The following is a 21,344-nucleotide window of genomic DNA, read 5'->3' as shown; positions in this document are numbered from 1 at the left end:
CAGAAGTCCCTACTACACTCAGGGTCCTTCATGAATCAGTTTTATTTGTTCTCTGAAGAGTGAAGTTACATTTATAAAAGCCTAAGATAAATGTCTTAACAGTCAGCAGGGTAGATTGTAAACACTATGGGCCAAAATACATTAGCTTTCTGAATCAGTGTTTTTCATCACTGGAATGAGAATTACCTCCTTAGAGGGATCCACTCTGTAATCTAAATAATGGCTTCTGACTTTATCATACCCTGACGAACCAACGCAAATTCAAAGACTACCACCCTACTCAGTCAAAGACCACTCTGCCCAATTAAATCCATCAAACACTTCCCTGAAGGTCAGTAGAAATGCTGTGCACAAGACGATTGGAACATGCTTCATGCTGTACAGACCTGCACTGCTTTGTCGTTGTGACCACAATTTCCTGCACAGTTAAACTGTTCATACACTCAACGAGGGCTGCTCGCTAAAAGAACAGCGTGTGCTGTGATCTTACCTCCCGGGCTCAAGCGGTGGGTCCAAACTGCGGGCACAACAGCTCGACAGCTGCAAATCCAACAGAAAGAGGAGAAGTTCTTAAAAAAACCCAAACTTCTGGTGGCTGGGGAACTGCCAAGTAGTATGTCGAAACAGGTTGCTGCGTGACGAGGAAAATCTTCCTTTTCTGCAGAGCAACTCGTCAAGCCCAAGACTGTAAGCCCAAGACTGAGCCCAGAGCGGGAAGTGACTGGTGACAAAACATCATCGTGAAATAGATTGTCTTTATAAGGAAATTCTCTGGTCTCCCTCGCGTCGTTACGCCTACAATAGGTGCACTGATGTGTACTGCTTCCTCTCAGTTTTACCCTCTTTGGTTCAGTTCTCTTTCACTAAGCAGATGTATACGCACCAAACACCTTCTCTTTTTGGTGATAAAAGCAGCCATGTTTTAAATTTGCATGACAACAAGGTCTGCAGTCCTACCCTGCGTTCAATACAGGGCTGGCTGCAAAGTCAGGCTGGGGCTTTTGGGGCCGCATCTCCAGGGATGGAGAGTCCTCAGCATCTCTGAGCAACCTCTGCCAACATTTGACTGGTCTCACTATGAAAACTTTTTTTCTTTGCATGTGGTTGGAATTTCCCTTGATGCAACTTCTGACCTTTTATTCTCAGTGCACACTGACAAAAGGCTGGGTCCGTCTTCTCTGTAAGTTCCGATTAGGTAGGTGTAGGCACCAATAAGATTCCCCTCAGCCCTCTCTTCTCCAGGCTGAACAAGTTCAGCCTTCTCTGCCTCTTCTTGGATCTCATGTATTCCAGCCCCTTGACCACCCTGGTGGCTCTCTACGGTTTGTCAAAGCCTTTCTTGTACAGGGGAGCCTCAAACAGGACACAGTGCTCCTCACGCCACCTCACAACTGACACTAATTTCAAGGGTATGTTTCCCAGCTACACTGAGGGTCAAGGGTAAAAGTGTGTGATGGATGCAAACATTAGCTGTCTTTCAACCCTGGTGATGCAGCATTGCAGAAGCTGTAGCAGAACTGAAAACACAACATCAATAGATTAAAATGATTCATCAGTCCCATGGGGATTTTAACAAATGTCCTGCCTTAAGAGCAGAATTCCCACCACTTTCCATAGGCTGAAGAATCATCCTTCAGCTTCTTTAACAACTTCTATTCTGACTTTTACTACCTCTGAAAACAGGCAGCTGAAAAAATAACCCAACTGAATGGGCTTTAATGAAAAAGCTGTCATTCATGATTCTTCAGACCAGCTGAACCATCAGCTACAAGCTTCTGTCAGAGAGCTTCAGGAAAACCTTCTCATGAACAAATCCCCATAGTTAAGATCTATCCTTGAAGCACACGTACATTTGCTGTATTCAGAATTACACTGAAATATGTTCCAGGCATTTATGATTACTTCCTTCTACTAGAAAAATACCTCCTGTGTGGTATTTCGTTATTTGACAGACTCCCCTTCTTTGTTTGCTAAGATATTTAACACTAGCCTGATGATTTGCCCCAACTTTTTTCTTACAGGCTTTTTCAAATCCTTAATTATTTCTGTTGCACTCCACAACACCTCCTTAGATGCTGCAGTACCTTTTCTGAGATAGGGAAGAGGGCACCAAATGGATGCATACCTTAAATCTAACATCTTACTTGCACAGGAAAACTAGGGGTGGGCGTTTTCTTATCAGAGACGTTTGCTAAGCACTCTTAACATCCTCCCTTGAGTTATCATAGCTGTTGCAGAAGTTAGGTGAAGTACTCAGATTTTCCACCCTAGCGTATGATATTTTATATTCATCTCAATTAGACTGAGCTTAATCCTGTGTCATCAGCACACAGTACTGATTCATACCAGGACATATCAATAAGCACCAGCTGTGCTTAAAAAGTGCTCAAACAGCTTAGAAATATGAGAACAGTGGGGATGAGATTTAAAGTATGATGGATTTATAAACAACAAAAAAATTATATATTTGCCATATGGACCATGAATCCCTTTTCCTTTTGCTGCTTTACTGCAAGACCTACTAGAATGTCACTGTGTATACCTAAAAATGCTGTCTCACCAAAATTCACTAAACTTAAATAGTCTTTACAGACAACCTGAGCTGAAGTCCTGTCATGACAACGCACTATTTAAATTCTGCACTGTGCATCCTTGAAGCATCACACAAATAACAATTTTATTGGGCAGCACTGAAATACACTGCATTGGTACAGTGCAATAGTTAACTCCCACCTGTACCTGGTTAACTTGTACCTATGTGATGCTTGTTTATGGTATTGCTGGCAATATATGATTATATACCAATGATCTCTCTAATGTAATTTCTTACACAGGACAGGATACTGCAGGCAATCATTATAGTATCTATTTCCTAGAAGTGTGTTGAATCATAACTCTTCAATATAAATGAAGTACGCTTACAGTTAGCAACAGACTGGTTGGTGTTACGATAGGATGTGCTGTGATACCGAGTTCAATGTCCATTACTGTCCCCCATTAGAAAAATAATACATTTGACCTACAGCTCCAGTCTTAGGGGCAAAATCTCAGTGCAGCTACTGTGAGATTTACTTGAATGAAAGGCAGAGGAGTTAGAAGGGTGTTCCTCCAGTTACATGCAAGGATATTAGGAAGCAGCTAAGATGACTATTAAGAACCATAAATTAACATGCACTGTGCCTAATCACTGACAGAGAGAGGACTATAATTATGAACAGACTATGCCCCTGAGCCACAGCCAAACAGGTTCAAAACCAATCCTTTCCCCTCTGTTGTCACCACTAAAACACATCAAAAGCCTTGCCCCTTATCATCCCTGTGCCTGAAGGACCTTTCTTTCCACGTACCTTTTGCAGCACTGATACTCTCATCCTGCTGCCCGTGCAATGCAGCCACGCTTCGCTGCAGGTCAGGCAGGCTGTGTCACTGCAGGCTTCAAACCCTTCCACAGCTTTTGTCCTCCTCTCTTGCAGCCTTGGCTCTCCTCTGCCCCTGCCTCAGCCCTGCCAGCCCTGAGCAGCAGCAGGTGTTCACTCCTGCCTCCTCGCCTGCCAGCGGGCTCTCACCTTCCTCCCCTTCACCCCTGGGTGTCGTGGGGAGCCTTAGCAAGGGCAGCCACTGGCCACCTTCTCCTGTCATCAAGCTTGGATATTTCTTAACAAGGTAAGAGGCAACCCAAAAACCCTGCAGGAACCATTGATCCCAATTGGTTTCTGCCAATGAGTGGGAATTAAATTCAAAGGAACTGGGGCATCTGCCTAAGAAAAGGTACAGCAGCAGCTTCAAATTACTTGGCAATATTGTGTTCTGGCAGCCCAGAGGGGGTCTGCAGGGATCCCCAACTGAGGAGAGATTTGAGGTCTGCTGTAGGTGAACAGTTTCCTTGTGGGAACTAGGGAAGAGTATTCCTGCGGTGGCCTTTTCTGGCACGACCACCTCTTTCTTGGCTCTTGCATTTGTAACTGCTCACTGCAGTCTCCCAAGACCCTCTTCCTTGGTCTTCCTGGAGACTGCTTCTGCTTCAGGGAATGAGTTGCTCCAAAGGCCATTATTTTGCAAAATCACATTCGTATCACACACCACCTTCCCTTGCCGCTGCTGATACAGTCACAGGTTGTGGACTGTCCTCCTTCCAAGAACATACACAGGATGGGAAGGGCGTGGTGGGGAGCAAAGCAGGGACAGCAGCACAAATCTTCCAGACTGACAGTGGCAGCTTCCTGTGGACCTTGCAAAGTGTCTTTGTTTTAATGACAGCACAATTTTAAATGAACCCTTTGAGAGGAACCTCCTGGTCCATGAAAAACTAGGGCAAATCAAAATTAATGGAAATTATTTAAAAATGATCTCATTTAAACAAATAATATCTTGCTTTTACGTAAGTACAGAGTACCCAGTCTAATTCCCACTACAGTTTGATGCAATCTAAATCACACCTTTATTCCATGTGACCCCATTCTTGTTCCTATTGAAGTCAGTGACACTTCCAGTAGCCACTAGTGATTTAGATACTGAAATAACCTGCCTTGCTTCTGAAAATGGACCCTGAGAACTTAAATGCTGTTGAAAGGTAAATGAGTCCTTGTGAAGCAGGAGCCATTACTCTGATGGCATGTGCTCAGGTAGAGGGGAGGTAATCTGATCTACTGCTGGGACTGTCTGCGTTAGCAATGTATCTCAAAATGCCACTTGTGATCTCTGTGGGAGAGAGAATACTAAAGACTGGGAGCTTTGCAGAATGCATGTGAAAATAAGACCTTTTGTGCTGTATTCTTCCTGCATTACATCTGCCAGAAAAAGCCTTGAGAATACGAAGCAATAGTGGGTGATCCCATTGAATTGTTCACAACCTGGAAACCAGGGTCTTTTGCAGCTGGAATCATGATATCATGAAATACTTGTTGGTGCAACAAGAGCATCTCACTCTCTGTCTCAATCTGTTCGTGCAGGAAGGAGTGGGGCAGACCTGTCACTGCAGGACTTCACCTCCAGCTGGAGCCTGCCACTGAGCTGTCCCTCCCAGAGACATGGGATCCCTGACCCTCATGCAACCACCACCCTCCATGCCAGGACCCCTTGTACCGGCACTCCCAGCGGTGCCCTGCACAGCCGCTGCACGGAGCCAGAGGAGGAGGGAGAAGGCAGCGTGGAGGGTGCTGGCCCACGCCTGCGCAGGTGTGAAGAAAATGAAGGGAAACCTCTGCCACACAGCAGGGCTGGCAGCCTTGAGCGGGAATCGGCAACAAGGCATTTTTACCTGGGCAGGAAGGGAAGCCTAGGCTCATATACTGGCACGTCTGGAGATAGAGGAATGTAGAAAGAAGGTCTCTCATACTGAAAAGCATGCTTTTGGCAGGGTCATTCTCAGGACCAGTGGCTCTCCAAACTCACACTTTCCCTTGGAGCTGGGCACAGGAACGACCAGGAGGATAATGTCCTGTTAAACTTAGGCTGGGAGACTGGTTTATGGTTTTACATGCTTGTGCAGCTTTTGGTTTCCAAACCCTTAACTCTGAAAACCCATCGTAGAGCCTTTTAAGGAAAACTTTATTTCAGTTTCACTGTCAAGCTGTCTTATTTAGGAGTCAAGATGAGCCACAACGCTCAATTAAGCTACGAGTAGACTGTTTCCACATCACAAAGCTAAAGATCACTCCTAAGCAGGGGGTACAACCTACAACCAGCCTAGAAAGATCTACACATCTCAAAACATACATTCAGGGCTCTGAGAGAGAACAGTGTCTGCTGGCAGAGGGTGAGACAGGGCAACAGTCAATTGTAGGTCCTGGAGCAGGTTGTTTCCTCAGCAGAAATAGCCAAACATCTCTGTGAAACAAAAAGCAGATAGCTCTGAGGCCATGGATGAACTTTGGGTTGTCGGGCTTGGTACCGAATTCCCAGTCATTTGCTTGAAAGTGATTTCCTGCACTGAAGTGACTGAATGTGTTTGAAAGTTTTCCTTATGGCCCAGTCCCAGGTCCTTGCAGTGAGAGCTTAGCCTTACTTAAAAGGCATAAGGAACAAGATTAATTTCTTGCAAGTAGCCTGAACTTTGAAGGAGAGGCATTTAAGCAAGTGAAAAATGGCAGGGAAGAAAACACCCTGTAAAATGAAAGCAATGATAAATAAATAACAGGAAAGTGTACACCCCACTACAAATTTAATAGGCTACACCCAGCCATGAATTATTGAGCAGAACCATCCATTTGCTGCAACGGCGAGTACTGGTGAAATATTAATAACGGTGCAGGAACTAATCTTGGGTTTTACTTGGTGGGAGAGTGAAAAGAAGAGGCTGGAAAAGCCTGGCCACTGTTAAGCAGCAGAGCAGCCACGGCCAGCAGCCAGCCCGCAGGTCTGACTGCAGCGGGAGGAGGAGGGCACGCGCCCTGCCTCTCCCAGGAGAGCACCCAAATCCCACGGCTCGAACAGAGACCAGCGGTGACTCCTCCAGCTGATATATCCGTTTCCAAAAGGATATGGGTCTAGAAGTGTCATTCACAGAGGCTGTTGCAACAATACTGGCTCTTGTGTATTTATTTTTTTGGGCAATCCTATGAAAACCAGAGTCTTGGTTAGACCCTGACTCAGCCCAAAACCTGTTTCTGAGCTGTTCGGGTTTTCTTTCAGGGTCTGGAGCACAAGTCTGGTGAGGAGCGGCTGAGGAAACTGGGGCTGTTCGGCCTGGAGAGGAGGAGGCTCAGGGAGACCTTATCGCTCTCTACAGCTGCCTGACAGGAGGGTGTAGGCAGGTGGGGGTCGGTCTGTTCTCCCAGGTAACAAGTGACAGGGCAAGAGGAAACGGCCTCAAGTTGCACCAGGGGAGGTTTATATCGGGTATTGTGAAAAAATTTCTTCACCAAAAGGGTTGTCAAGCATCGGAACAGGCTTCCCAGGGAGGTGGTGGAGTCACCGTCCCTGGAAGCATTTAAAAATGCATAGATGTGGTGCTTAGGGACACGGTTTAGTGGTGGACTTGGCAGTGCTGGGTTAATGGTTGGACCTGATGATGTTAAAGGTCTTTTCCAATCTAAATGATTCTATGATTCTACAATTTCATCTTTGTGATGAGGGAAAAAGTATGAAAACGTGACTTCGGTGGCTCAACTCGTCAGAGGCTTACAGGAGTAAAAAGCATGGAGAAACAGATGGAAAAAGTATTTTATTTTTAATTATAATTATGACACTTGATTTTGCCAAGCTGGGAGGAAACAAAGTCATGATTTCTGAGGATCTGAATTTGTCAAAAGCTGTCTCACTGTAACTTATCTGTTATACTTACAGTCTATCTCACCCAATTTTTGCTGAATAAACCATAGGTGGCTTTGGCTTAGCGGCAAAATGGGCTTCCCCAGACCCACCTGCCCTGCCTGCTATGTGGGCACAAGGCTCTGCCATGTGCCTGGGGCAGCTGTCACGGCAAAGATAAAGCACTTCTGCTGGGAGCCCAGGCGCCGCCATCCCACTGCCACAATTTCAAGTACCTGTCTTCTGCTGCAAGCTGGTCCAACTGCAGGAAAAAAACCCATATTTGTAAGTGAAGCTGCTCCCCCCAGACAAGTTCTCCACAGGCAGCTTTTTGCCAAGAAAAATGTAATTCAATTTCCTTTGGGCCCAGATGGAAATCTGCACATGAACACTTGTAGGACTGAACAAAATATCATGTGCACACAGGCTCACTCGCACACGTACCTTCTTGAATACTACATCATTATATTTATATTTTATATGTTTTTACATTTTGGAAATTTTAACCTCCTAGGCTGTTTGCTTTCCTTTTAGCTTATTTTTCATTTTTTTAACTCAGCTTCTTTAAAAGCTATATTCCTGTATCTCTTCTTCTTTTTGTTGGCATTTTCCCCTTTATTCTCTCATTTTCCCTTTGCACATTTTCTGTAAGTTTTTTCCCTTTTCCCTCCACCTCTTGCCATTTCCTTACTCCCTGGCTCATACCCTGTTTAAGCTCTCTCGCTCTCACGCAGTGTGCTTCTGTGAGCATTCTTCACAATATTTCTAAGGGTATTTAGCTCAGAAGCCCCACTTCTTTTTACAGCCTCTTGCCTGCATTTTCCAAGCATGGTGGTCAATGGCCTGAAGTTCTGCACAGAAGCTGCCACTCAGAAACCTGTACAAGCAGTTATTAGTTCCCTGTTGGGAGGGGAAGTTTGCCTCCCGCAGGAGGAACTTGCTGCGTTTCTACAGAACATAAAAAAAAATAATAATTCAGTACAGAATGTGGAGAACAAATGCCCAAACCGAGGGCATTTCGTTTCCAGCCTTGCCACGGCTGTGTTTGCAGAGCCAGCCCTGCTTCTGGCTCCGCAGCAGAGGGACTCGCCATGCTCCTGCAGGTGGAGGTGAGAACCAGCGCTAGGCTGACCGTGTGCTGCACTGGGTGACAGCCTTTCACTCAGAAGGAACACGTCCTGCATCGACTGGAGCTGCAGGAAGACAAAAAAAGATTGGGTGGTTTGGGTTTTTTTGATGGAGGCATCGGTATGGAAATTAAAGACAGGAGGTATCTGAGGTCAGGCTTTCTGCAAAGGTCCTGAATCCAACAAACTCTTACCTGGTACATCTCTATTTTTGGAAAAGGAATGCTTACAAGGCCACCCTCTTTCCTGACAAATCTAGTCCCAATAATGTTTTTACATGGTGATTAAGAAAACCTCCAATCAGAGCTTGTATTTGGGATTAATCCCTTTCATGATATACATAAACTAACAAATATGAGGGGAAAAAGCTTGGGAAGCGGGAGACACTTCTGCCCCTCTCTGCCTGCTAGCAATCGTGAGCACCGATTACAGCTGGTCTTACTTGCAATTCTGCTTCAGGCCAAGCCCCACAAAAACCCAGTTACAATTCCTTCATGTTTTCAGTATCAACTTTGCTTATCTCAAATAAGCAAAACCAAGCTTTTCCTTGCTTTTCTTGTTCTGTTTGTTTTTTCACTTTGCTGGTCAAACACCTTCCTGCCCTAGTGGTTAGCATTGACACCTCTTGGAAGCTCAGCTGAAATAAGGCTGGAAGCTCAGCTGAGATAAGGTTGAAGAGATGTGGATGCGCTCTGCAATTGGAGGGTATGCATCCAAAGACATGTTCCTATTCTATAAGTCTATACAGAGCAGTAGCCAGGCTTTGACAGTAACGGTGGCCAAGATTGTGAGGCTTTGCATGCCTAAGCAAAAGTTTGAGGCACCCTGGACAAGTTTTAGCAATCAACATATTTAACACCTAACTAAAATACGGTCAGGAAGACCCTCTGTATTGGGACAGTAGTTAAGTTAACAATCATACAGAAGGCGCATGTGGTAAAAGTGAAAACCAGACTAATTTTGCTGACTGCTTAAAGTGAAAGACCTTTGAGGGAACACAGAGAGATGGAAGGATCCACCACTCGAAAGCCAGTACCAAGTGTGACGTGTCAGATACTTGTCAGCAGCACACAGATGCTGCTTGTGTTGCTGCCAGTGGGTACCATACAGGAGCTGCCTGCACTGCTAGGAAGCAGGCAGAGCACATCCTCAGACATGCAGGGGTGTTCCTCGGCTCTGCATCCTCATTTAGCTGCTCCGTTTTCTGTGCTGCTGTGGCAATGCACACCAAAAGCTAATGAGGCAAAGTCAACAGGTGTGTTTCCAAATGTCAGAAGACTCAAAAGAGCCCCTAAACAACTGTTCTTGAAAAGGAGCACAAAACATTAGCTCTTGCGTGTTATCTAAAAGACAGATAAACTTGAAACAAACATTAATTGCTCTTTTGACACAGCATTCGAGAGACACAGGAGAAACTGAAATGTTAAACAATTCAGCAGCAAATGAAAACTCCACAACTGTATTGATCTTCTCTGTGTGTTTGTCAGTGGTGTCAGGAATTTAGAAACCAAGGCCTTCTGCAGGGCAAAGCCAGGAGATAAACCCTGTGCTACCCAAGTGACACACACCAGTAATCCCAGCAAATGCCCACTTCGCTTTCACATATCATGGAAAAAGAACAAACCCTCCCAGGCAGCTGCCCAGAAATCCCCTGCACAAACAGCCCAAGGAGCAATAGTGGTTGGCCATATCCAGCTCTGCATCCCACTAAAAAAATGCACAGACCATGTCTTCCTTGCAGGTCACCCACAAGTCAACAGTGAGTCCATTTTCCCAGGCACTCATTGACCTGTAGGGAGCAAAAGCACACAACCCACCCCCTAAACCTAAACCCCAAAGGGACAGTGTCACTAGTCCTGCTCCTAGCCGACTTTGCTGCCCAGTTTCCATCCCTCATTCTACAGCTGGGCTGATGAGCGGGACAGCTCTGGAGATGATCTCGGGCAGATCTATTTAGCCTCTTCTCAGATAACTATCCGTGCCTCACACAATGAATGGCAAACACCCTCACCTCTGAGCTCAGCTGTTCCCAAACAGCAGGGACAGAGACCCTGAACACATTCAGGATGAAGGAAACCTTTGCAGATGATACCACTGGCCAGCTTATGTCATGACCTGGAAGTGAGCAACTGGCCAGTATGGACAACTGAGGCATGGCCAGCAGCCCTGCTGTCACTGCCCCTGGGTAGGCAACTGAAGTTGTTCCAAGGACAAGACATGGGCATGCAGGGAGTGTGGGGCTCGATTGCCCTGGTGAGCTGATGCCTGCCCTATGGCAGCAGGAGGGAAGGGGGAAAGCAGGTGTTCCATGGACACAGGGAGGATGGAGCCAGACAAGCTTCCCAAATAGCTGAAAGCCATTCATGGAACCTTACCCTCTGCCTCTGTCTCCTCTGCATATCCCACACAAGATAACTGAGGGTACACAGAGGAGAGATGGGCACCAGGAATACCACCTGAGCAGTAGGATTTCTTGATGCATCATCAGTGTAAGATGATTTCCTCCTGCAGTTTCGACACCCTGCAGTGCTGGTGACATTTTGCATGCTCCATGGGCACAAGGAGCAAGCCAAAGAGGCTGCAGTGTAAGTCCTCTGCAGATCTCCACAGCCAGGAGTATCTACATATCCACCCTGGGGGTTGCCAGTCCTGTTCTACCAGGCCCGTTCCCACTGAAGCTGGTGGCAGACATGCCTGGCAAGCACTGCCATGGCCAGTAATGTACAGACTGGCCACAGAGTCCACTCCAAAATTTTGGACCAGGTACAATAAGCCATGTTATTGCTCAAGGATAAAAATGGCCTCAGTCACTATGAAGTGCTGGCCAGAAACCATCCTCCCTGGCACCTCAAGTTTGTGTAGAGGAATGGGTAAGGCAGCCAGGAATTTTTCTTCCAGAATGGTCCCAAGTGCTCAGCTTTTTTCCACTTTGCAGCTTTGTGTCTTCTTTGTTGCTAGGGCTAGTTTGTACAAGAGCTCCTGGAGCCTCTGGGTACTGTGGTTCCAGGAATGAAGAAAGATAGAGGGTAAGAGGGCAAGCTGCCCCAAAGGGCTGGCACTCTCCCAAATGAAACAGAGAGGGAGGTAAGAGGAACCAGATATAACAGGCAGACAGGATGGTTTGCTCTACCACCATCATTCAGGTAGCTGCAAAAGCATGGGGGAGAAGAAAGCAGGAGCACCTTCAGTTTTTACTACAATCCCCTTTGCTAGCCAGGACTGAAGGAATAAGATTGAGATGAAAGTCTAGCACAAACCACCAAATAGCTCAAGGGAAAGAGCGTTCAGTGTCAAGAGTGCCAGGAGCAGTCTGCCTGCTTGCTTTGGCTGGTTTAATGCTCCTTCAGGCATTTCTTTGCCTTTTCCCACCTGGTGAATTATGAGCTTCACATGAGCAGCAATGAGTTTCCTACATGACAGTAACTCTAAATCCTTTTCCAAGCATTAGTGTGGAAAGTATCCAAGTATCCAAGTTTTAGCTATAACAAAATATTTTCTTCATCTCTTCTACATATTACATGTACTGAGTAGTGTGTAATGAAATATCTGCTTTAGCTGTCACACACACTGCACAGCCAAACCATAGGAGAGCCAGGCAAAGACCTCCCACTGCAGAAAATCCCATCAGTTTGCCTGGTTCCTCTCCCTCCTCTGCACATGAGCTGTTCCTGCAACTGCAAAAGGAACAAAAACTAGGGGGCAGCTCTGATGGCCTGCAGCGATCCCCTACAAACCAGTCTTCTCCTGATTCATTTCGCAGAGGAGACCTCCCGTGCTCCTGTGCAGCACACTGATTAAGGGCATCCTCAACTGCATGCTGCAAGCTGTGACTCACACATCACATTTAAACAAGAGGGTTTGCAGGCACTTTTGCAAAGACTAGATTTAGTTCAGCCTGTTTGTATTTCCTCAGTAGTTTCAGCTGTATGTTGTAATCTGTTTCCTTCATGGCTGAAGATCTGTTACCTTTTATTTTAAAAATAAGTGCATTTCCACACCCCAGTGAGATTTCAGTACTGTGGGCTTTCTCTACTTAAAGCTCAGGGACACCTTTGGCAGGTGTATTTCTGGCCATGGCCACATGAATGAGGCACCGTGAGGACAGCTGGCATGTGAACTATTATGCTTCAGCTACTCTATGGCCAAGGGTTTGTTCCAGCAATGAATGGAAGAGATGTTGACTCATCAGTGAGAGATAAATTACTGTGCATTTACTAAGATCCTGTGTACCGGCTGCGCTGCAGCCTCCCCACAAAGCCGTGTGGTCCCCCTTCCTTCCCAGCACACAACTGTCTGCAGCCACAACCCCAGCTTTTACTAAAGGCCATCTTTTCAGCAAGTCTTCCTAGCTGCCCTCGCAAAACAAGTCAGCATTTAAGCAAAGGCTGTGCGCTTCTGTCCAGAATTTCTAGGACATGCTGCTGCATGGGTTCTGTGCACCTGGGCCAATGCAGGAGTCCTCAAATCCCACCACAAGAAAGGCTCTAAGGGGAAGGATGAGAGGATAAATACATGGCAGATACATGGTAGTTCCAGCCTAAGGGGATACTTCTCTTGCAGCTGCAAAGATTTCTGTTTACCATTGGTTGCACAAACCCATTTAACTAAAGGTATGTAGATGCCGAAGGCAGAGTAGTGCAGAAATACGATTTGCTTAAAAAGCTAGCTTTAAAATTTGCTTAAAGAAGCTAGCTCAAATGCTGGTAGTAACCAAGGTGCCACTGACTAATGTAATTAATTAATTAATATTCTACTTCTTTTATTTAAAAAAAGACATATTTTTAATACATGTATCTTGGAGACATCTCCTATGGTTTGAAATAGTGGTCTAACCATCAGACATCCTTCCCCTTCTGACTTTCTGCTTGTCTATATATCGTACGTAATTGTGAAAGTAGATGTTGAAGATGTCTGAACATTGGGATGCAAACGAGAACTGCAGACAAAGGCTAATGCTTGGGCACTTTGCAGCAAGGGCAGCCAGCAGGGGTTATCTGAAAATCAGTGTCAAATGCCAGTCCTCACCTGAGGGCTGCTTTTGAATTGGCTTGAAAACTGGTTTTCTAATTCTAGGAGTGTAGCATCCACACAAAAATACTGGGGCTATACCAGTGGGTATATCACAGCATTGAGAAATCAGATGTAAAATGTGTCAGCTATCCTTTAAGGTGGGTCTAAAGGATCTTTAGCAAGGGTATTTTCCTTCTCTGAGTCACTATAAATCCCTGTCTCATTTTCTGGAAAGTATCTCTCCTTTGATACCTCTTTTTTGACCTAGCAATCTCTCTGAGGCAATCGGACAATATAAGAACTGTGTTTGCAATGTAAAAATAAAGAAACTGATTACTGCCTCATCCTGTAGAACAGTTACCATCATCAAGAAGCAAAACATTATTTTCTCTTTTCGGGATTTTTTTTTTTTGCTAACTAATTATTTGTCCCAAATGCCTTGTGCATACTGACATGTCCAGTGCTACCTCAAACCCAACAACTTTTGCAAATATCAGGCCTCCTACAGACATGCATATTCAAAGACAGTTTCTTTTTAAAGAGTTTATGGTTGGTGTTAGTCCTGAGAAACACACTCTCATGAGCACGGGAGACTTTCAGCAGCTGATGACCCCATCTCATCAGGAAGGGAGTTGCACAGTGTTACTTCCTCTGCCCTATTTTCCCCTTGCACCATCTATCCATGTGATGTCTATGTTATTACTGACCCACTTCACAGGCAGCAGATGACCCCAGGCTTGGCACTTGGTGGCACCACAAGTCTTTCCCACCGGGTACAGGGGAGCCCGTTTCCACACTCAGAGATGGCTTCTTTATGGGGCAACCCCACCAACCAACTTGGCAAGGCATTTGGCTTTGGGTACCTCGTGAGGAGGATGCTTTCCTTCTGCTGAGTCTTGGTCTTTTTAGCAAGGGGAGCTCGTCCAAGCTAGGGGCTGCTCTGCCTACCCTTACAACAGAGCTGTCGGTGAGGACCCTCCTGATGAGCATGCTCATGGAGTTTCAAGGTGGGTATTTTAAAAAAAGAGTCGTTGGAGAAACTAAGGTTTTTTTAAAGAACACATGAACTACATCATTTTAATTCATAGGCAGCAATGAATATTTTTACATTGTTGCTCATTATGTGTCCCTGCTCACACTTCCTGTGTTAATCACAGTTCTGATTAACTCTGCTCATTAAAGCCAAGCTGATCAAGTCACTAACATGCAAATGACCTCACTGCACCTGCAAAATGTAATTCAAGCAAATTTACACTGTATGACCTTTGCCATTTCCCTTAACCCTGAACGGGTCAACTCTGAGATCCAGAACCTGAGGACTTCCACAAACTTCTGGTCTGCAGGTCTTGTAGAAAGCCTGGATGCATCTTCGTCCCTGGGACCTTAAGGTCCAGCTTTCTGATGGTAGCTGCTCAGCACTTTCCTGAGACTGCTCTATTTTTTTCATGTCTTAGACTGGCTAATCTGAAATCTCAGTTTTATTTTGAAAACTCTGACCTGGATACACAGGTGAAAAAACTGAGGAGCAAAGTCATGACACTTGCCTGTACAAAAAGACAGCAAACATATGGGGAGGGAAAGAAGCGAAAAATAGTCTACCAAAGCTAACTAATGGGAGCCAGTTACATATTCAAGAGTTTATTACTAATATTTCATGATAGAAGTCTCACAAACTGAACTTCATATTTCTCTTTACAGAATGTCAGGCAAGCAAGGACTGTATACAAAACAACAGGACATAAATGCTAGAAAAGTTTGCTGACACTTAGGAGTACAGATGTTTTCAAATGTAAAAGTAGGGTAAAAGTTGTATAGCTTGTAAAGATTTTGATATATGGTATAAATTACTTATTTTCTTGCAAATGGAGAGAGGCATTTCGTCTGTAAGGTACACTGAAATATCACCCTTTGAGTTCTTCCCATAAGCAGTAGAATACAATTATACTGACAACTTCCTAGAGTCAATCATTCAGACATTTGTTTAAATAAAAATTAGAGAATGTTCTCATGTGTCTTTACATAATCAGGAAACAAAGAAGATGTTCTAATGATGCTATTTTTAAGTATCTCTTCAGTGATTCAGTTTGAGTCTTCTGCTTAACAGCAGACACTAGGGTTTGCATTTTTCCTTGCTGTTTAACGATGACCCCATAAAACTACTGGGGGCGGGGGCAGGGAGAAGCAGTAGCTCAGTAACTCTGGCTTTTTTTCATTTTTTTTTTTCACACAATTCCACTCTTACCCAGCACACTGCCTCCCTTTTACCTTGTGTACACTCAAGAAAATGAAACTTTTTTTGCACTTTTTTTCTACAACACTGGGATAGGCAATTCAATCCCAACATGGTAACAAGCATTTATAAAAAGTTAACAAAACTGCTTTCATTTCAAGGTTAGGAAACATAACAGCATAATGACAGGAACAGTAATGAGGAAAGAAATTCCACTTTGGTAAGAAATACAGCTATTTCTGCTTAGAGGAACAAAAAAAAACTTTGTAAAATACTCAGGTCTCTGAAACAAATATTTTTTTACTGCAGTTTTACAGTTCTTCATCTCTGGGGAAATCAATTTCAGAATGATGCTGACCTTTTCCAAAAACTTTGGACTCGTCGATTTAAGTGTGCTGTGAAAGACACGGGCTGCCACTCTGCTGTCCCAAATACTCCAACACCAGAGCTTTAACCATGCTTTTCCATCCTGTCGTACTCAGCTTAGACTGAGAAGAAAGAACCGTGGGTATGTTGGTTGCAAAGGACCTCTGGAGTTCACGTACCCAAATCTCATGCTCAGTGTGTTACATTAAAACGCAATGCTACGAGGAAGGAAACTTTCCTGATCTAAAAGCATACCTGCTTACTTAGCTCATACGTATGAGTGTTCCCAGCTAAACCAGTCCGCTTTCTGCAAGATAAGGCCTTGCAAGAGCAAAATTAAACACGTTGAGATTTTCTTTAAAGAAAAAACTCTACAGAACAACCTCAGAAGTTTCCTGAAACAGCAGCAGCAAGGGTGTACATTCACAATCTAATAAAGGCCTACTAATGCTAAAATATCACAACAGGAAAATAAATATTGAAGGATCAATAATGAAAATCAACAAAAATAAATACATTTTAAACTAGGGAAATATGTTATATACTGATTCAGAATAAAAAAAAAAGATCACAATAGAAAGAGTAAATATGAATAAAGCAGATTAAAAAATATATTAGGTTTATTCAAAATACTGATTAAGTGGACTAGCTACCTTCCTATAAAAGAGAAGGAAACTGGACTAGCTGTCTTCCTGCAAGTGAGAAGGAAATGAATGCACTGTAAATACTAAGGGTCACTAGGTAGGGTAGGAAGGAAAAACAGGCACCTACAGACTGCAGATGTTTACACAGGGACTATTCCCCTCGCTAACGCCAAGCATCCGGACTCAGGCTCCTAAGCCTGCACATAGCAGGACCAACTTCAGGGCTCCTGAGAGCTGGCTGGGTCAGGGTTTCTGCTTGGGCACTCTCCAGAGGGTCTCTGCCCACAGGCAGCACAAAGAGAGCCTGGAAAAAAGCAAAATACTGAGAGAAAAAATAATGTTTTCTTTGCAGCGTCCACCACTAGTTTAGAAAACCATCCCTCAAGTCCGCCTTGTAATGCTATTACCAATTGCTGAATTTTCCAGTTGTGTGCTATGTCAGCAATAAATACTAAAGGTCAGCAGGAGGACTAGCAGCATGGTCCTAGCTTCTTCTTGATGAAAATCATTCAATTTTGGCAACGCACAGAGTTTCATCCAGCCCTTAAAACTGTAATGTGGTTTCTCTAATAGCATGGAAGAGACTAGAATTTCTGATGAATTATTGTAATTTAATGAAAAAAACCCTGCAGATTATCTGTAAAATAAATACATGAATAAATAAGTATGGTTATTTAGCAATAGTACAGGTTACACTTGTGCATGCAAAGGAGCAGAAGACGTGTATCTCTGCGTTTCCTCCTCTTGATCTCCTGGCATGTGCTCCCAACACAACCCTGCCTGTGGTTTTTCGCTGCTCCTTTCTCTTGATTTTGTGTGGATGATCGGAGGGTATGAGTTTTCTAAGGGCTTATTTTTCAGCAAGGGCTACCTGAAGTGAGTGTTGCACATGGGAAAATTCAGGAGTTGCAGGTCTGTTACAGAGACAGTGATGGGATGCGAGAGGGTAAGCATTAATGGTGAGAAAGCACCCTGTGATGTGGAAAATGGGGTTTCATCTGAGTTTCATCTTGTTTTCTAACTCAGGAATACCGTGTATAGCATACTCCATTATTGGACTGCCACCATTATTGACCTTCTCACTCACAATTTCTACATCTTAATGACTGCTAAAGGAATAGAGGAGATAATTTTGGAAGCAGCCAATGAAAGTACCGTCCAAACGGTCACCCATAACAGATCATCAATGAAGAACAGTGCCAGACACTGCTGGGGATCTGGGCCACAGTCCCTCCCATGTGTCTTGTCACACCAGACACCTGCTCAGGCGTCTGTGCCACTACCCAGCTGCTGTCACAGCCCCTGCCATTGCCATGGGAAGGGTCTGGAACAGAAAATGGAAAAAGGCTCTTTCCCCACCAGGGAAAACACACAAACCTCTGAGTGAGATGGTGTTTTAAGTACAGCTCTTGTAACTTTCTTTTATGCTGAAACAAAGAAAGATAGGCCTTGGTCTTGCAAACACAAAGGCCACCTTATTCCTGAAAGGAGGAAAAAGCCAATCCCACTGAAGCCTGGAGAAGTTTTGCCAGGAGCCCCTATAAAAGCAAAAATTCATCCCAGAATGCAGGATGCAAAACTTCCTCAGGAGAGGAAGCCTAAATCACACTCCGGTATTCAACAGGTAGGATTTTTAGCCTGGGGTGCATGTACTAGCTAGCACTGGCCCATATGGTCATACAGACATGGCTGCAGAGCCAGGAGGCAGCGCTGCAGGAAAGGGTTCCCCGACTGTCCCCACCAGCGGGCACCTGGCAGAAGGGACCTGGCCAAGCCCAAGCACTGTACCATCATCTGCTGTGCCTGGACCGACCCCACATACCACTTGCCAAATGCTTGGCTTCATGCATGTTGGTGAAACTACCAACCCTGCTGAAGTCACCGCTCCAGTGGAGAAAACTTAAGAATTCTGGTAAGGGTTTGTTGGATTATCCCTATTGCCAGACATAAAGTGCCCCATTTACCTCCAAGAGAAGACTGCAACCCAGTATTTCGCTGTCAACAGCATGAACACACATAAAATGTTTCAGTAAGAGGTTTCGGGTATCCTTTGGGTATCCTTCCAGCCTTCCTCAGAGTGTCATCCTCAGGTGTGTCATCCTCAGGGTGTCATCCACACCTACATCTGACCAGGGGACTTGGGAGTGTGCCTGGGCGATCAGGTCTGGATGCTCACCCTGGTCGTACCCTAACTCCAAACTCAAAGGCAGGCATTAACAGCCCCATTCCGCCTCCCACAGAATGGGGTGCTGGGGCAGAAACTGAGGTGTCCCGCCAGCCCCAAGCACCACCACACCATGGTGGAGATGCAACCACCGCTACTGTGCCAAGACAGGGACAGTGGAAGTCCTGCCCAAATGAGCTTACAGCCTAATGGGGGAGAGCTCACGATTTCACACGGTGTGCATGTAACGTGCATTTCCTCGTTGTGACGTTTTGCTTTGAATCTCGCACTGCTAAGCACAAAGGCCAATGACAAAATAAATCACTCGGGCACAGTATTGATTCTTGGATGACAATTACATAAAAAAAAAAACAAACTTAATGTTTCGGTGTGTTACATAAATATTTCCCCTCTGGCATCTATTATACACATTGCAGCCATACCTTTAAATTAATTTACGCAGTTTCTTTTGAGGAGAGGCATCCAAATTTTTGCCTCAGCCTATTCCACTCACTTTACGCAGTGGAGTACATGCAAAGGAAGAGCAGAAGCAGAGGTAAGAGAGGGAAATTGATTGCTGCCAGCCCGGTAGGGAAACGTTAACCTTGCAGGCAGGGGACAAACAGCAGAGTCATCTGCAACATGCAAACCAGCTTCTTCATTTCCATAGTGAGGCAAAGGAAATGCCCTTCAGAAATTCTCAACACTATTACCGCTATAAAGAAGTTGCCTTTAGTGGGACCCTGTGGACAAAAAGGAATTTAAAAAATAAATACTAAGATTAAATGTATTGGCTAAGCAGTTTTTGACACCAAAAACGGTGGTGGGTGGTCAGTGTTCGCCTGACACTGATGCAGACTGGTCGTCAGTCCCTAAACGCGACCTCACGAGATCGTTTTCAGCTAACAGAGATGCTAAAAGTGCCTCCGCTTCGGCACCCCCCCCCCCTCCCTGCCCTGCCCAGCCCGCACCCTGACCCGTGCCACATCTCCGAGTCACTCTCAACCGACTTCACACCCCGGCGGGATTTCCGTCGCTCTCCAGCCGGCGGGGCTCACTTCAACCAGCACTGCGGTGCCAGGTGCATTTCCGAATAACCGTGTTGCCGAGATGAATTCTAAGAGGTTTGGCTCAGCCCGACCCAGTTTGCTGAAGCAGCACCAGGTTCACGCCTGCCCGCCCCCCCCCCCCCGCGGCCGAGCACAGGGCGACACCGAGCGCAGCGGAGCCCCGCTGCCAGCCCCGTTCCCAGCCCCGCCAGCGATGCCCGCTCCCGGGGCACGGCTCCCCGCCCGCCGCCACCCCACCCCCCCCGGAGCCGCCGCCTGGTGCCGAACCGGCGCCGGGACCCCCGCGCTGCTCCCTGCCGGCACCGCAGCCCCCGGGGTCACCGCCCGCCCGGCTGCCGCGCCCCCCGGGCCCTCCCTGGCGAGCGGCGGCAGCTCCGCTTCGTTTTAATTTTCATTTTTTCCCGCCAGCACCATAGGGGGACATCAACCATCACCTATTAAGCATAACCGACAGAGGATAGTTACCAGCGAGGAGCGGCGCTGCAACAGGCGATGCCGAGCAGGGGGCGGGCGGGCTGCCGCAGCCCCTCCGCCTGCTCCCACCGCCGACGCACCCCGCGCCGCCGCGGGAGCCCCGCCCACGCCGCGGGAGCCCCGCCCACGCCGCGGGAGCCCCGCCCACGCCGCGGGAGCCCCGCCCACGCCGCGGGGCCGCGCCCCGCTCCCCTGGGCCCGCGCGCCGCCGTCGCTGGCGGCCGTGAGGTGTCGCCGGCTGGGGCGGCTGTCGCGGCTCGGAGAAGGGGAGCCGGCGCCCCGGGACGCCCCGAGCTCTCCTGGGGGCTGTGGGGGCCTTACAGCGGGACGCCTGGCCGCCCCCGGCAAGCCCCGGCTCCCGGCGTCCTGTGCCTGAGCTCCCGGGGGCCCGCGCCGCCCCTGGGGAGGGAGGAGGGTGCGTTCCCTGGGGGCCTCGGCCCCGGGAGCGCCTCAGCCCCCCGGCCCCGGGGCCGGCCGCAGGGTCCGGGAGCGGCCTGTCAGGGACCGGCAGCAGCGGAGGTGTCAAAACTACCCTGTCCTCGAACAGAGGCAGGAGCTGCACCTGTGGCTGTGGTGCTTGTGTCCCCCAGCGCTGCGCAGGGCAGCCTTTAAACAAAGCTATAAAAACAATGATAAGGAGGAGGGGAAATTTCAACTTAAACTTGGGAAAGATTCAGAGTGAAAAACAACAGCAAGCATAATGTTGTACTTGGCCAGTATTGCACATTACACTGTAAGAAGGGTGCCTCTGTAAAGAGTTTTGCCCTGCACTGATAATGCAGAACCAGATTCTTGCCCCTGATCAACATTCACCTGGTTTTGATGCCGTGCAGCAGAAAGTTCCTGATATTTGGCCATGGTTAGAACAGAACACAACCATTATCAAGGTTTGTTTTGATCCACGTCCGAAGGCATTCTGTGCCACTCTCCCTCTTTGTGCTGTGCTTGTTGTAAATTGTTGTCGTCCCCCACCCCATCTGCCCCTGACTTTGCTCTTCTCCCATTGCAAGG

At 46.6% G+C, this 21,344-nt stretch overlaps 1 protein-coding gene and 1 long non-coding RNA gene across 2 annotated transcripts in view; both read right to left on the bottom strand.

Moving 5' to 3' along the window:
• LCP1 (lymphocyte cytosolic protein 1) overlaps positions 1–712 on the bottom strand; it is a 33,094-nt gene extending 32,382 nt beyond the window's left edge. Inside the window, exon 1 of the mRNA XM_005433228.4 lies at positions 491–712. The gene's annotated coding sequence lies outside the window, so the exon portion shown is untranslated. The remainder of the gene's footprint in view (positions 1–490) is intronic.
• Positions 713–14,997: 14,285 nt separating this feature from the next.
• Positions 14,998–20,437, bottom strand: LOC129735424 (uncharacterized). Its single transcript, XR_008731049.1, has 2 exons — positions 20,325–20,437; positions 14,998–19,532 (listed from the first exon to the last, which is right to left on the bottom strand). It is a non-coding gene; the product is annotated as an uncharacterized LOC129735424 (long non-coding RNA).
• Between the last annotated feature and the right edge of the window lie 907 nt (positions 20,438–21,344).

The sequence above is a fragment of the Falco cherrug genome, chromosome 2 (genome assembly GCF_023634085.1).
Source record: "Falco cherrug isolate bFalChe1 chromosome 2, bFalChe1.pri, whole genome shotgun sequence".
Taxonomy (NCBI): Eukaryota; Metazoa; Chordata; class Aves; order Falconiformes; family Falconidae; genus Falco; species Falco cherrug.
The sequence above is the reverse complement of the archived record's forward strand: the minus strand, read 5'-3'. Positions and strand labels throughout refer to the sequence as shown.